The following is a 16,919-nucleotide window of genomic DNA, read 5'->3' on the forward strand; positions in this document are numbered from 1 at the left end:
GTGGTTATATAAATTTCACATGTTTGGCCATATTACCATAAACATTAGAGGAAGTAGATTCATTGGCTTTGTCATATTTGGGAACAGTATTTCCTCTTGTTTTTCATCATCAAGTAGAGAAGTTACTGCTTTTGTTCATCTTCATAGCAGATTAGGTAGGCAATTCCAGGTGTTAGCCATTACCTGTAAAAAAAAATGTGCAATTATTAAAAAAAGAAAATTCATGATGCCTAAAGTGGATAAATTGTAAGGATCTAGACCATTGTGTGGTGTCAGGATAATACAAATCGTTGGCCTCTTCCTTTTGTTTTACATTTGCTATGCCACGGGTACCCTGGTTAAGAGAACCTTTTCATATAAGCACCTGTAATCACAGTGTGGCTTGCTACAGACAGTGCCACCAGGCAAGTCTTTAAAGGCCAGACTGCTCAAATCTGTAGCACTTAAATACTTTCATCTCTTTTGGTTAGCCCAAGGCAGCAAGACCTCTTAATCTAGAGGACATACTGTATTTGAGACCCAGTGCCCTGAGGGAGAATGTCACCTCAGCATGAAAAAGCTGGCTGCCATTCATCTAGTCCCTTCTGCTGCTACTAGCCTTTCAGCTCTTAATACCCCTGACCTCTGGCCAGGGCTCTTTATCAAATTGGCTTCCCTTGAGTTCCTCGCCCATTTTCCCAATAAATCCTCTGCACTGACTCTTTGTGTAGCTTTCCAGAACCAAGGCCTATCATGGCATTCTTACTTTACTGGATTTCTGTATCTTGAATGAATACCCAGCTTCTCAGCAGGGCATCCAAACCTTCCACTGGGTTCTCTCGACTTGCTTTTGTCAATGCCACCTTCTTCTACTGACCATGCTGCTGTAGCCAGTATTTTGATTTTGTTTGCATCTACTTTCTGGGCCATGTTCATGCTCGCTGTTGGCCTCTATAACTTTAGATTTTGCCCAGAAAACTAAGGGCAGTTTGCCCTGTTATCCATCATTGTCCGTACCTCCTTCAAATGAGTCCTGGCTATTCGGTAATCAGCATCTTGTTCCTCTAGTAGGTCCTACCACAGTGATAATATTTCACTACACAGGAAGTGTCTGATAAAACACTACAGATCATGTCCTCATGCTTATATGATATAAACGTAAGAATATAGCAAGGAGGTCACATGACCGCCAGTAATGCTGTAATATTGTACATTTGTGGAGAGATTAATGATAGCTTTATTTTATTAGCTGTATTTGTAAAAGTAGGAATGAAATCCAAGATACCTCTCCTATTATTTTACTGGGAAGAGTCATTAATAATAAGTAGTAACAATAGCTAGAAGTCATTCATATTAAATCTTTATCAAAGTCAAAAGAGAAGAAAGGATTGGGATTTCCCCTATAAACACAATCTGATGCTCTTGAAGAGAATGTGCATTGTCTAGTATATGATCCTTACCATTGCTTAGTACATCTTTTAGATCATTAGTCAGGATATAGGTTTTGTTGGTGGGTTGTCATGCTCCCTCCATGCCATGGTAACCAGGTCAATGAGTGTTGGGAAGGAATACCGATTAAACTTATTTATGTATCATTTCATCATTTTCAGAGCACCGTCTCTGATACTGGGGACTGAATCCATGACCTCATGCATGCTAAGAACCCATTCTACCACTGAGAAACACTACCAGCTTCTCATTTTAAAAGTACTTTCATATATTTTAGATCGTTTAATCTTTTTAAAAGCTGTACAAAGAAGTACACATCTCCTTTCTTTAGATGAGAAAGCACAGGCTGAGAGAGGTTCAAATAGCTTGCCCCAGATTTCCCAGTCAGCTAGTGGTAGACATAAATTCATACCAGGTTTATTTTTTCACACTCAAAATAGCCAACTCTACCTTGGTTCAGAGAATAAAGAGCCATTCTATGTAAATGCCATCTACATAGAAATCGGGTTTATTCCCCAGAATGTGCCTTACCTTGAGAGCGTTGCAAAGAACAAACGTCCTTGAATAAACTAGTTCGACCACTTTACCCTGAAATATATCCAGAACTGTCACTGAAAATGGGATGGTTTATTCTCTGAAAGAAAGATTATATAGCAGGGCTACTAAGTGCTCCAAAATGAGGCCTCTGCCTTTATGTGAGTCTTTCTGGAGGTTATCTTGAAAAGGTCAGAATGAGTCTTTTATTTTCTTCTTCTTCTTCTTAGTTCTATTTTCACCTCCTACTGAAATCCCAAAGAAGTGTCTCCCTCCTGGGAACAGCCTTCCTCATTTTCTTGCCCTATCCTCTGCTGTCTTCTTAGAGATTTTAAGAAAGAGATGTAGGACCATTCTGCTTCTGTGACCTTTGCATTGGGTGTTGCTTTCAAAGCCTTTAATTTGTCATTTGCCTCCCTAAAAAAGCCTAGGAAATCACTAGATTCTCTTTCTCTGTGCCTGCCAGCCTGGATATTTCCCAAGTCAGAAGTAGGCTGCAAAAATGACAAATAATAGCCTACTTGTGGAGAAAATGGGCAAGGAGATTTAAAGTTAGTATTGTACTCAGTGCTCTGGATGGGGACATTGAGTATATGTAAATATTTGGGTATATTTAGTGTTTATTTAGTATTTCTAAATGTCAAATATCTGTGAATATTTGGTGTCCTTATTCTATTAAATGTGATTTATGTTCACAATGCAGTTAGCAGAGGAGAGTTAATTGGAGACTCCAATTCCTGACTACATATGTTATTAATTCTATTAATTACTCTTTTTCACAATTTTCCTGGCCCAATGCCCTAGAGAAACTCAAGGTGGCTATTCTACATACATCTTAGGTATATCGTTTTTCCTTTTTTAATTTATTTTTTGAGATAATCTTTTCTCATTTTACATACCAATCCCAGTTCCCTCCCCCTCCCCTCCTCCCACTCCCCTACCTTCCACCTGTTCCACCCCAATCCATTCCTTAGAGATGGTAAGGCTTCCCATGGGGAGTCAACAAAGTCTAATACATTCCTTTGAGGCAGAACCAAGGCCCTCCCTCCTATATCTAGGCTGAGCAAGGCAGCCTTCCAAAGAGAATGGGCCCCACAAAGCCAGTTCAAACACTGGGGATAAATCCTGGTCATCTTGGGGTATATCTTATTTCTACTGAGTTCCTTTTCTCCCATTCCTTATACATAGCATTCAATACATATTTGTTGAATAAATTAATGAACAAATGAATTGAAATGGAGCTGGATCTATTTTGGTTTTAACACGTCCATGTAGTTTCAAAAACAAATATTTCACAAACCTAATTTCATAAAGGAAAACATTCAATTGGGCTTTTGTTATTTTTTTTTAGTTCTATTAACATTTCAAAATACTTCCCTCTGCCTTGATTAGTACTAAGCATGGCTTTCTCATAAACATAGAATTTTAAAAATCCATGTTTCTAAGTCCCTGGCTCTGGGTGTCTCTCCCACCAGCACCCTCTGGTTCCTAGTCTTTTTTCCCCATAAAGATAAGAATAAAGCTGAGTATGTCTCTGGATCTTTTTGATAGTGCCTCTTAAAAGTTTGCGACATTGGTAGCATTTATTAGCTTAACCTATCATTCATGTTTCACTTGTTAAGCACAGATAATTAGAGTTTATCTTTATTTGGCAGAAGCCAGCTGATTGCTGAGAGTTGGTTCCATCCTATGTCCTTAGCTCTGTGAACTCACAGCTTACCTTTTTTCCTGTGTTCATGAAATCTTGTAGTCTCCTGACTTAAGTCTATACTTGCCAAATTACTGTCAGCATGGTAAATTAGTTAGGTTGCTCCTAAATCTGAAATGCAGGGAAATATGAGTTTGATGGACTGTGAAGTTTAAAGATGATTAACATTATTTCATATTCTATGACAGCATCGGGCTCAGCAGATTTGTAGTACCTACCCAGTACCTTTCATATGCTTTGGTTTGGTTCTTTGGTAACCAGGCCTTTTCAGCTTTGATTTGGTTTTATCTTGCTTTGTTTCATTCTGCCAATATTCATACAAGATTATATGACATTCCAAGAAGTTTTAGATTTATTACTTATGTCTCTGGTTTGAACTAGGTGGAAACCTTTGACCTGTTCATGTACCTTGTAAACAACCTAATGTTCTTAGGTCCTACTTTCATTGATATAGATCTTCATAAGCTCAGGCATCTTTAGTCCATTTTCTTTGTTTTGGTCTATATGGTAGTCCAAAGTGATAAGAAGTGGCCAAACTGAAAGAGTAAAAGCGGGGGGGGGGGGCAAGAGCTGGGGACAGCCAGCCAGAGATGAGTAAGTTAAAACATGAGGAAGAATGACAGAATGTCATTTGCAAAATCTACATTGTAGCCAGGTGTGGTGGCATAAACCTTTATTCTCAACGGTTAGGAGACAAAGGCAGATAGCTGTCTGTGAGTTTGAGGCCAGCCTGGTCTATATAGTGAGTTCTAGGCCAGCAAGGTCTACACAGTGAAACCCAATCTCAAAACAAGACAAAGAAAGGGAGGCGATGAAGCTGTCTGTTGTGCAAGAGGGACAGAGCATGGTGTCACACTGAGGAGTATAGACCTCCTCACCTAGGATAGTATGCTGGTTGTTATCTGTAAACTTGGCACAAACCTAGATGTTTCTGGGAAGAGGGAGTGTTAATTAAGAATATGTCCCTATAGAACTGGCTTGTATGCAAGTCTTGATGAATGATTGATTTGAGAAGGTGCAGGATACTGCAGGTGATGCCACACCCAAGTGCTGTTGGTCCTGAATACTATAAGTAACCAGGATGATAAAGCCAGTAAACAGTGTTTCTCCATAGTCTTTGCTTTAGTTCCCTACTCCAGGTTCCTACCATGTTTGTGTTCCTGTCCTGACTTCCTTATATGATGGACGGTGATGTGAAAGTACAAAAAAAAAAAAACCTTTCTTCCTCAAGTTGTCTTTGGTATTGGAGGTTTATCACAGCAATAGCACCCTAGGACAAACAAGGAGCCATCCCTGGGCATCACCCAGAATTTAGACCCTTATATTTACACCGAGGTCTGTGTTTTGTGTGTACATGAAGTTTATGTGAACGCATAGAGATTCATATAGCTTTGTGGTGGGTAAATTTCAATTAAAAGAACCACAAGGCATTAGGAAAGCATATTTTTAGGACAAAAAGGAGCTTATGAGAGAGGTGATCCAAGAGTTCAGTAGATTGTACAAATGGGGAGACAGCCCCAATTTCCATGTTGTATCAAGGAGCAGGTAAAGCTGATGTCTCTGATAGACGAAGAGAGCTCATTGGCTTGGTGGTGCAACAGCTCTGGGGGAATACAGGAAGGGTCTGACAGGAGCATAGCCAAAAGACAGACTTTTTGCAACCAGGGTTGACAGTTCAAGAATATCCTATGCTTGAATTCTCAGGAGAATTTGTGGAAGTCTTTCCTCAGGGGCCAGGGGGCTAGAAGATAGTGAATGGGGTGGGGCAGAAGTTGAGTGATGGTCCTGGTATCATCCTCTTGAGCAAATGCCAGCAGTCTATAAGAAAGGAATTGCTCTTAGAGTCCCTTTTCTCCTACTTTTTGTACAGAGCATTCAATAAAGAAGGAAGACCTTGTCAAAGTATGTAAAATAATTCCATCCACAAATCTATTTGTAAATATTCACATACTTAAAATTCATCTCTAGAGGACACTCAAGAAGTGTATAAGGTTAAAAAGAACAAAACATAATAATAATTCATAATAATAAAGACAGGTTTTACATATGCAAATATTTACAAATATACTTTTGCTGGAATTATTTTACATATTGTCACATATTGCTCATTCTATTCTTTTTATTTAAAAATCTCTAATTACTTTGTATATGCTGGAAAAAAAAACATGCCAGGAGATGAGAAGAGGGCTTGGGACTGAGAGCATTTTCTCAGAAGAGGCAGTAGAGAGAAAGAGAGGTTAAAGGGCCCCAGTGTGCAAGAGAAGTCCTGGTCTCAAATGGAAGACCAATTTTGTGGTCTTTCTTAAATGTGGCAGGTGAGGAATTGAATGTAAGCAAAGAAGATGAGGGGCATATCACAGAATCTTGACATGTCCAGTTGACAGCACTGGAAACTAGAGACCGATTCTTACGTTTGTTCAAATCAGCACTGTATATGAGAAGGTTAATGAAACTAGGCATTTATGTTGCTTGGCAACATAGGCTACAAAACACAGGGCTACAGGACCTTTTTTGGATAAAGGGAGCAAGTTAAACACCATAAATCAAACAGCCATGCCTTTTATGGCAAGAATGATGAAGAGCTGAAGGGCAAACACTGTATCTCAAAAACTGTGTTAGAATTGGGTCAACCATCACAGCTTTATTTAGGCAGAGAGGAGATGTCCACAAATCAGAAGTAGAGTCCCCAAGAATCAGAGGCTCAGTTCTATCTCACAGTAGTATATTGACTGTTCTTCAGTTTATTCCAAGTTAATCAAAATTGGACGGGACTGATTTGGGGCATCTCTTTCTTAGGAGTGAATGAATAACCAAGAATTACTCTTTATTTTTTCACCTTTCCCCTAAATATCTCTTTTTAATTGCCTAGCTGTAGTAAATGTGTTCAAGTTGTGTTGTAATATGAGCGGTGGGGCTGCATCCCCAGCACCCCGGCCACCTGCTAGCTTATGCCCCGAAATAATTACACGGATACTGTATTCTTTTAAACACTGCTTGGCCCCTTATATCTAGCCTCTTCTCGGCTAACCCTCGCACCTGGACTAGCCCATTTCTAATAAGGTGTGTAGCACCCCAAGGTGCGCTTACCAGGAAGATTCTAGCCTATGTCCATCCTGGGTTGGAGCTTCATCGCATCTGCCCGGGAGAGGGGAGCATGGCCTCTGCTCCAGAGAGCAGAGCTGTCAAGTCTGAGCTCACTTCCTCTTCCTCCCAGCATTCTGTTCTGTTTACTCCACCCACCAATGTTCTAACCAATAAAATGGGCCAAGGCAGTTTCTTTATTAGCCAATGACCTTCCTCCATCATTTCCCCTTTTTCTGTTTAAACAAAAAAAGTGAAGGCTTTAACTTAACATAGCAAAATTACATATATAACAAAACAGTTATCAAGTAAAAATTACAATAATCTTTATCATAACTAAGGAAAACTATAACTATAACTAACTATTCTTCAACTCCAGAAAGATACAATATTACCTAAGCAAACAAGAAATAAGCAACTTTCAAACTCTAGAAATGACAGAGACATCTCGCTGCCTTGACAGTGACCTAAAGTTTCTCTGTACCATTGGGGCATCCATCTTCGGCCTACAGGCCCATAGTTTACAGCAGACATTTCCATGAAGCAGGAAATTTCAAAGGCAGTTCAGTCACCATCTGCTGTGTCCTGCAGAATGTCTTGCAGACGCTTTCATGAATCAGGAACCCCGAAAGATCATCTCACCTTTAGGCAAGTTCAGCAGTCCTCTCTCTGCGGGTTCTTTGTGTCCAGTTTATGCAACAGTCCAGACAAGAGCAGTTTCTTGCCCAAATAGCTATCAAACTCCATAAGGTTCCTCTTCGATGCCCATCTTCTTCCTGAAGTAGATTGCTGCTGCCAGGAGCAGAGTGTCTCATTGTCATGAAAAGTCCTAAGTTATTAAAACATTTAAAATGCCATATCCTATAATCTTTGAAAGATATGAAGAATGCCTATCTAAAATATATCTATGCACATCTAGAAAATCTTAACTAACATGACTACAAACTTGACTATTATGATTATCTATTAACAAGCTTACATTTTAAGTGAACTACACAATCACAATATCTTAATCAATAGCAGAAATATGCATATACATATAACAAAATTGAAAGCAAAATCTATACTAATGCAAATTATTCATATCTATATCATATCCCCCTTTAAATGTAAAAGAACATTTATAAACCATATTTGGGAACATGGGCGCAGTTTTTTCTCTCCAAACTGCTTCCTGCTGAATGGGGGCGTTGTTAATTAGGTCTTTCATGGTATAACCTGTGTGCTAGTTTCATCTCAGTTGGCAGTTGAACGCGGCATTTAGATGCAAATTCTAGACCTAAGAAGATAGGAACTGCATGTTCCTTAAGACTAGAGTTGTTGCTACATTCCATGACCCTCAGGCTAAGAATCTGACATCACCCAAATCAGAAGAACAATCAAATCGTTTTCGGCTGCACTTGGAATCTTGGGATAGCAGATTGGAGAGCCCCAGACTGTTTCATTCTACAGAAAAATTGAGGCAACCCTCTCGTGATTAGAATATTCACATTTTATGGATACAGCCGGCATCTCTCTAAGACAGACTGGATAAGAGCTTACATTCATACAACCCCACTTCCTTTGTTAGATGGCCCCACCCACCCATTCTCCTTGTGGACTTTACTACTAGACCATCCTGTGACAATAGAATAAAATCTTGACCTTCTTTCGTTAGTTTATAGGCCCAAGCATATAATTTCATTTAAATCTAGCATAACTAGATGAATACTTCATGTGAGACTTCAATGATGACTCAGGTCTGTTTCTTACCCTATGGAGTTCAACTCTTAATGAAATAATAACGAAATATGAACATTAAAGTCTAGCATAGGAAGTGCTCTGGATGAGCAAAAAGGTCAATGCTGAATTCTGTCTGGGAGTGGAGACATCTTTGCAAAGGGAGTATAAGGTTAATGACAGCCCTTTCCTAGACTACAGCGGGGAAGGGAAGAGTTTTCCTGACTGCCAGAACTATGAATCATGCATAACATGGAATGAGGAGAAAGAATGCAGGTGGAGACTCTTTTATAAAAGACGTTGTAAGTCATATTAAGGAGTTTGACTTCTATTCTATATGCAACTTCTATTTGCAAAGGGGCAGACTATAGGCATAGTGTATTTGGTCTACTAAATTCTTGTATTAGAGGACATTTCTATAAATGTGTTCCTTTTCCAAAAGGGTATATTTTAAAAAGCCATAGCAATCAGATCTCTGTGGTGTGAATGAGCATACTAGGGATGCCCTCGATTGAGCTTCAGATTCCATTGGAACTTCCTTGTATCCAGGAAGGTAAGAAGAAACATTTTTGCAAACTCTTAATATTAGATGAAGGAAATATAGGCTATACTAAAGAAACATTGTAATTTTCCTGAATTTTGGCAACAAAGATGAATAGCTGTCCTTTGAATGCTTGATGTGAACAGAACCAGGTCTGAGTTCATATACTATTTTATTCAATAGTTACAACCCTGTATCAAAAAGACTTGGTATCTAGACTCTAAAAGACACTGCAGACAGCTACCACATGGATTCCTAGTCTGATGGCTCTGAACTCTGAACCAGTGTTATGCTATGTATAATTATTGACTAGTGTACTCACCAACATTCAATACAAAAGATCAAGGGAAACCCTAGGTGGCTTTTGATAATTGTGGAAAGACTATTTTTTACAGAAAATACATGGAATATAGCTTATGGTAGCCCAAAATGTGTTCAGAGAATGTCTTTGAGAGCCTTTAAGGAAAAGTATTCCAAAGACAGATAAGCTTTTGTATAAGGGAATCCTTGTCACTTTAATGTTTGTGTTGAGGATAGAAGAGAAAGCAATGGTTAATTATGTTTAACCCAATACTGTCCTTGCTGACTTGACCTCAAACTCAATTGTAATGCTATATGGAACACAACTTGATTAAAAAAATCAAGTGTGTAAGAAACCAACCAAAGAGAGGAATGGTTAGCTTTCTATTGTAAGTGTTGAAGTCTGGGGCTTTGTCTTTTCAGGGGAGATTGGAAAAAGTAGTTACCACAGGAACCTGCACATAAGCCCTGGATATGTGCTAGTACTGAGGCAATTGCTGTATAAACACCGAGTCCTCAAGAATGAGTTCATAAAATGGGAAGGAGCATGTGAAATTATCACCAGTAGATATAGAACATTCTTGGTACCCTTTTTTGTGGACTGCTGCCTGGGATAATCTGGGTTTCCAGTTAAAGCACAAACAAAAGATTCCACCAATACTTTGTCTGATACAGCGAACTTACTATCGGAAAGTTCTTACTTGTTCATTCACTGGTTAGCTTCTGGGAAGGCAGCTTTTGTTTCTGACACCAGAATAGTGAAAAAAAAAATGTTTTGAGTGTTTACAGACAATGGCCTCTTTTTGCTTACATATCTACTGGGTCATGATTTTAACATGTGTAGTCAACACAGTGGGAGTTTTTTTTTTCTGTCCCTTTACCTTATAACAGAAATGCAAATGTAGCTTTAAAGTAACAGGTTACTGTGAATTTACAGAGTGTGTAAATTATTCTATGGTCCTGTGTGATGCTCCTTCAGGAAGCTATTCCTCTTCCTGACACAGAAATTTTAAAGATGAATGCTCAGTATATCCACCATGTGTGGCATGTTGATGAACTAGTTCCAATCCACAGAGCCGGCGCCTAATGGAGTCATCAGGAACAATGTTGAAAAAAGAGATCTGGAGTTTTAAGAGAAATCTTGATTGAGGATCAGTGAGTTGTAGGGGAAGGTCACAGTCATAGAGGACATGGGAGCCTATGGAGGACTCTTTCTAGGAAGAGAGTACCTGTAGAAAGAACACCTGGGGTGCTAGAAGTGGCTTGCTGCTTTGTGTCACTTACACAGCTAAATAGATCCTGGAAACGGCTGACTCCATCCATTTTATAATTTTGTCTTAATAATCAAAAGGTAACCTTCTGTGTCGGTGGCCATAAAGCGCCGCTCTGTCTACTGTAATTGTAGGCCACAAGCAAATCATTTCCTATGTGTTCCGTTTCTTATGATGGTCTAGTAGACCAGAGGACTAATTGTCAAAGTAAGTAACTTGTAGAGTTTCAGCTTTAGCAGTGAGCATGGTTCCCAATCATTTTGTAGTCACCTAATGTTTGTTACTGTGGCGTAGAAATAGACAATATCCCACACATTCAAATCTGAGCTCTTCAAAGGTATGGAATAGTGTTTCACATGCCCCTGTCTCCTGAGTTCCAGGTACCTGCATGTGTTATGTAAATGAGCGGAGGAAAAATGCTCTTTGTCATGTGAGCTGTGACAGAAGCAAGGTGTCTTCATTGTTTTCCCTTACTTCTGCTATTCTTTCTACAGTTTCTTTCATATGTCTCCCTAGGTTGTGTTTCCATTCGAATGAAAACAACTCAGTTTAGGTTAACCTAGACTTGCGTGTTTTAGGATTATTGGGGACATTTTTAAGAAACATACAGACCATGTGAAAGTCTTGGCTATCTTGTACAAGTAATTCTACAGACATGTGTACACCATAGGTCACATGTTGAGTCCTCTACATTAGGGAAAAGAATAAGAAATGACTGTTTTTACTGTGAATTTATTTTCAGTGTCCTGAAAGATACAATTTGAAATCCAAAACTTCATTTTTACGGAAGTGTCTTGATATATATACTGTCTGTTTCATGCAATCCACCCTCCTAACTTGTATAATTCATTGGTTGATAGCATAATCTCAAAAGTTGTACAGTTGCCTTCGCACGTTCAATTTTAGAAACTTTTCTTCATCGCAGAAAGTCATCCAGTACTCATTTTTTCTCACTTCTCCTTTGTCCTGTGACCAATCCCTAGCAACAGAAACCTGTATTACCAATTTATTGACTTTCTTCTGTGGAGGTGTATATTCCTTACCCTTCATATGAATGAATTTGTATAACCCATGCTCTTTTGTGCTGGTCTTTTACTTAGCATAATATTATAAGTGACATCTGTATTACATCATGTTATAGTACTTCATTTTTAATGCTGACTAGCATTCCATTGTATGGACAGACGTATCACATTTTTAATATCTATTCACCAGTTGGAAATTTGGGTTGTTTTGACTTTACTGGCAACTGTGTACTTATTTTTGAAGAAACAGTTTCTTAGTTTCTGTCACTGGAATACAAGAGGACATAGTATCAAATATGACCACTTTAAGGAAGTGGGAAATGGGCCCTCAGGTTAAGTTTATTAGATGAACATAAGGCCTGATGCCCAAGGAGGACTCAAGCTGGACCACTCAAAGCCTGAAGTTCTGACTCTCCTAGAGGTGGTTGAGCATTCTGCTGACCAGAGATAATGAAACTTTGATATTTTCCTGTATTTGTCTGAAAATTGAAAGATACTTTTCCCAGTGGTAGTATTCCTAGGGGCTTGACTAACTTATCTCCAGTCTTAGTCGGCCTTTTGGTTAGAGAAGAATAGGCACTATCATGTTTGTCTTGAGCGTTTTTTTGCTGTCCTTATTTCCACATAATGTGCCTAGGATTTCTTATGACTCCTTTTCGTTTGTTGAACTGATGATAAATACATTTCTCCTATAAACAACAATGTGTATAATAGACAATAATGTGTATGGTACATAATCATGAATTTTTGAAGAATGCGAGTTGGTAAAGACAGAAAGTAGAGCCAGTTAATATTGTCAAATTCTTTTCTGTTTTCGTTTTTTGGGGTTTTATTTTGTCTTATTTTCTATGATCAATGTGTCAGTGGCATACTCAGAAAACACAGCACATCTAGACACACTGACCCAGTCAACTTGACCGAAGCATGTTATTCTAACAGTAACTTAATGGGTATAATCTGGCAATTTTGGTGCACACCTACCATATTTAATTAAACCCAAGGAGTTCCCATCGTAATGATTTTAACTCAGTAACTTCATTTTTTCTAAATGTGCATCCCTGATAAACATTACTAAAACACAGATGGTGGGAAATGCATAATAGTTGCAAAGTTTGGAGGTAGTAATTTCAACATGGCTAGAGGCTAGGATCCAAGTACACACCAGGCAGATTTAGAAGGCTAAATCCCTTTCCTAGCACTATATTTACATTTTCTACCAAGTTCATTACATCTTCATGGATCGCTTTCATTTAACGCTATCTAAGCACTATTTTCTGATAGGGAGATTACAGCACACCTGAGATTTCAAATTCCAAAACAAAACAACAAAACAGAGAGAAAGGGAGAGGGGGGAGAGAGAGAGGAAAGGAGGGAGAGAAGGAGAGAGAGAGAGAGAGAGAGAGAGAGAGAGAGAGAGAGAGAGAGAGAGAGAAGAGGAGAGGAGAGGAGAATAACAGTAGTTGCAACAATAGTAATAGTAACCAACTTTTGTGGAATACATGGTATGGGCTAAGCTTGGCATATGATTTACATACAGAATTCAGACCAGTAATACTGACGGCTTTTTAAACCTCATAATGAGATTAGTGCTTAAATCAGTTGCTTAGTTTCAGCAGGGAGTAAATCAAGGTCTTTTTAGATGCCAAGATTATCTCTCAAATCCTGCTTTAATTCCCTCCTCTGCCAAGCTTCGCGAAAGACAACAGAAAGACAAGGTGTCAAAAAGTTATTATATTGCTCAGATTTTTCCCTGATGCTTTTTTTTGTTCTCTGTTAATGCTTTGACATCTATTTTTAAATGTATATATTATTGGAAAAAATATCCATTATTCTAAAATCCAGTAAGTATTAAGTTTCTTCTAGAAGATCTGTCTTTATACGTAGTAAATTTCAGTTGGAAAGGGGTGGAATTAAGAACTCTGTGATTTCTTCAAAGAGGGGACTCTGTTAAGCAAAAAAAGGATTAGAAATAAGCCTGGGGGCGTCCTCCCATTTTTACTGTTTTGCTCAAGGCAAGTCTAAAATATGCATACTCTTATTTCCTACTCCATGAGATTCTCCTTAATTAACATTGGTAATGCCAAGTCAGATGAATATCTTCTTCTGTTTGGTCTAGGGGCTTTTTTGACTTGGCGTTTGATTAAGTGTTTTGATATAGCTTTAAATAGTTGAGTTATGATGGAAAGGGTTTATGCAGTTTCCAGTTTTCAAATGCATCATTCTGGCAAAATAGTATGCCTTTTTAAAAAAGGAAGTACTAACTCACTAAGTGTATAGTGACTCTTATAATTTTATACGATTTATTATATTTGCTTCAATAAAGATTTTGGTGGATATGTTTCCATTGTTTTTAATATTGTACGAGGGTAGATCCTAATTTCTCTGTTCTGTTCCTTTTACATGTATACTACATATAGACTCTATGTGATCTTAGACTGTATAAAAGTGTAACATACAATACTGCTTAAGAATTCACTGATCACTGGAAAAAATGCCTTTATTTACTTATATAATTATATAACTGTATAATTACTCTTAGTAGGGGAATTCCATTTAGATAATAAATGACCTATGTTAAGTGGAAATTACAAAGGCCTGTATTTTCTTTATCATATGTGCTAGGTAGCATTGCCATAGAGATACTTGTAAATCACTACTAAAAAGTCCAAGTACTTTGGCATTTCCAAATAGTAGAGATGAAGCAATAAGGTCATGCCAATTTGAGTCATCTTTTCTGTCCATTAGGTATTTAGGAAATTTGTTAAAATGTAAATTTGTATCTGGGCATTCATGTTTGTATACTTTATGACAAAATGAATCAGCTACAACTGTGTAGTTGTAGTATGGAAGGTTGTTTTAGCTCTACAGAGAATAAGAAATTAATAATGGATGGGAAACATTTTTTTTAGCATGACTGGCTACAAGAAGAAATTGTAGTGACAGAAGCCTTGTGCAATGAATTTGAATTAGTGTTCTTTAGGGAGATACCAGAGAAATACAATTTACAAGATAATCAAGAATGTAAATAGATTCTCTGTGGAGTTATTATCTGATCCCTGACATATATTCATCTGTACTGAAATCGCTCCATGACTTCATCCTAACAATTAGAGTATCAGTAGGGGTGAGATGTACAGATTCAGGAAACTGTTATGTATCAGTTAGCAATAGAATTTGGTAAGCAGCTATGAAAATTAGTAAAGTGTGTGTTTGTGCCAAAACATTAAAACAACTCACCTTGGGAGTCAGCACATGTCTCTGACACCCAACATTTGGATGTAGAGGGAACAGAGCCACAGTTCCAGGCCAGCTGGTACTGTATAGCAAAACATTGTCTCAAAATTGACCTCTTACCTTGGAATGGAATTTATAGTAGTGTCTTATCAGTCATTTGTAGTACCGAACATGCGTTATAAAATCCCCGCATTATGGCACATGCTTCTAATGCAGAAGGATTGTGAGTTCTAAGCCAGCCTGGCCTGCACATTAAGTTCTCTGGAATCCTAAACTGCATTATAAAGCCTTGTTTTAAAACCAAAACAAAGCAAAGCAAAACCCCAAACCAAAATATCACTTAAACTCATCTCCACAGGGCAGGAGAGATACTCAAGGGTTTGGGGCACTGGTTTCTCTTCTAGAGTACTTGGGTTCAATTACCAGTACCCACATGCCAGCCTACAGCCATCTGTAACTCCAGTTCCAGGGAATCCTAAACCTCTATTGGCCAGGTATACCAGATATGCTCATGGTATACAGATATATATATATATATATATATATATATATATATATATATATATATACACACACACACACATATATATATATATATATTTTTAGGCATACACTCATACACATAAATTTTTAATTTAAATTATTTTAAAAGTCGTTTCCAATTCAACCTCATATGCTTTACTGCTTCTTGATAGATCTCCTGAATTTTTATAAATACTTTAAAAGATAATTTAGATATAAACAATTTTGCATTTTATTTAGTTGTTAGCCAAGAAACTAACTTTTTCTGTAGGCTGTAGGGCTAGCCTGGGCTATAGAGTGAATTCTAAGACATCCATAGCTACACAAATGAGACCTTGTAAAGAAACTTTCCTTGAGTCATGCGTAACTTCAGAACTCTTGTCGCAGCAAGATACGTCACCTGAAAGCCCCAGAATTGTAAACCGTATAATCGACTTGTTTACTGAACTAAGAGCTATGTGTTTATCACATTTTTATTTAGCAGGAGAATACTTTTTTGACTCATGTCACTTTGGAGTAGTAAACTAATAAAGAGAACCTTGACTATATATCTCCAAAATCCCTAATATCCTCTGATTAAGATGAGATTAGCTCTTATATTAAGGAATCTTCCTTTGTTCCATTTATCTAGTAGCAGTTAATATATGAAATGAAAAATGAGAAAGACATAGCTGGATTTTAAAACTATATAAATGTCTCTGTGGATCAGAAATGGCAAAAAAATAATGCTAAGCAAATAGTGGAGAGCAATAAGTGAAATGAATTTGTGGTCTTCTGGCTCCTGATATCATAAAACTCTTTAAAATTCTTTCCACAAAGTGTGTTATCAGAATCAAGATTACTATTTGAAATCAGGCCTCCACAAAAATACACCTACATGTATGTATATATATATATATGTGTGTGTGTGCACACATACACACTTTTACTTGAGCGTGAGCATTTTGATTGCTTTACTGAATTACAACTTAAATACAGACATAAGCCTAATGCATAGACCATAGGACAATAAAGGAATGTAGTGGGTAGGTGAGCATCGCAATCTTGAAAGCAGTATCTGAAGCAATCAACTTACTGTCTCGTGGTGAGATGTGTGATGTCTGCCTCATTCATTATAGATGGCAATAGAAGATATGGCTGTAGACTGAAATGATGAATGGGGGTAACTGCAAAACCACTGCACACACAGAGAGAGAGAGAGAGAGAGAGAGAGAGAGAGAGAGAGAGAGAGGAGGGGGGAGGGAGGGAGGGAGGGAGGAAGAGAGAGAATAAGTTTAGAAAAAGAAAATATAAAGAAAAACATAGACATATTTTTCAAGCATGCCTTCAAGCCAGAGTCTGAACAGAGACACTCATATGCTAAATTACAAAAAGAGAGGCTTGTGTACAACTGGAACCCCAGGAATATGTCCCCGGATGGGATAGTCTTCTGTCAGCACTTTCATGACAGTGAGTGAGAACATAGTCATAACTTTGTTACATTACCCAGAAACAAATGTATAAAAGCAGTGTGCTTCAGTGAAGAACATCATGGGTGACCCAATTTGGTAGAAAGA

General features: G+C 37.9%; 1 protein-coding gene across 5 annotated transcripts in view; it reads left to right on the plus strand.

Moving 5' to 3' along the window:
• Positions 1 to 16,919, plus strand: part of Dmd (dystrophin) — a 1,456,297-nt gene that overhangs the window by 1,407,547 nt on the left and 31,831 nt on the right. The window lies entirely within an intron of this gene.

Source organism: Microtus ochrogaster, unplaced genomic scaffold (assembly GCF_000317375.1).
Source record: "Microtus ochrogaster isolate Prairie Vole_2 unplaced genomic scaffold, MicOch1.0 UNK58, whole genome shotgun sequence".
Taxonomy (NCBI): Eukaryota; Metazoa; Chordata; class Mammalia; order Rodentia; family Cricetidae; genus Microtus; species Microtus ochrogaster.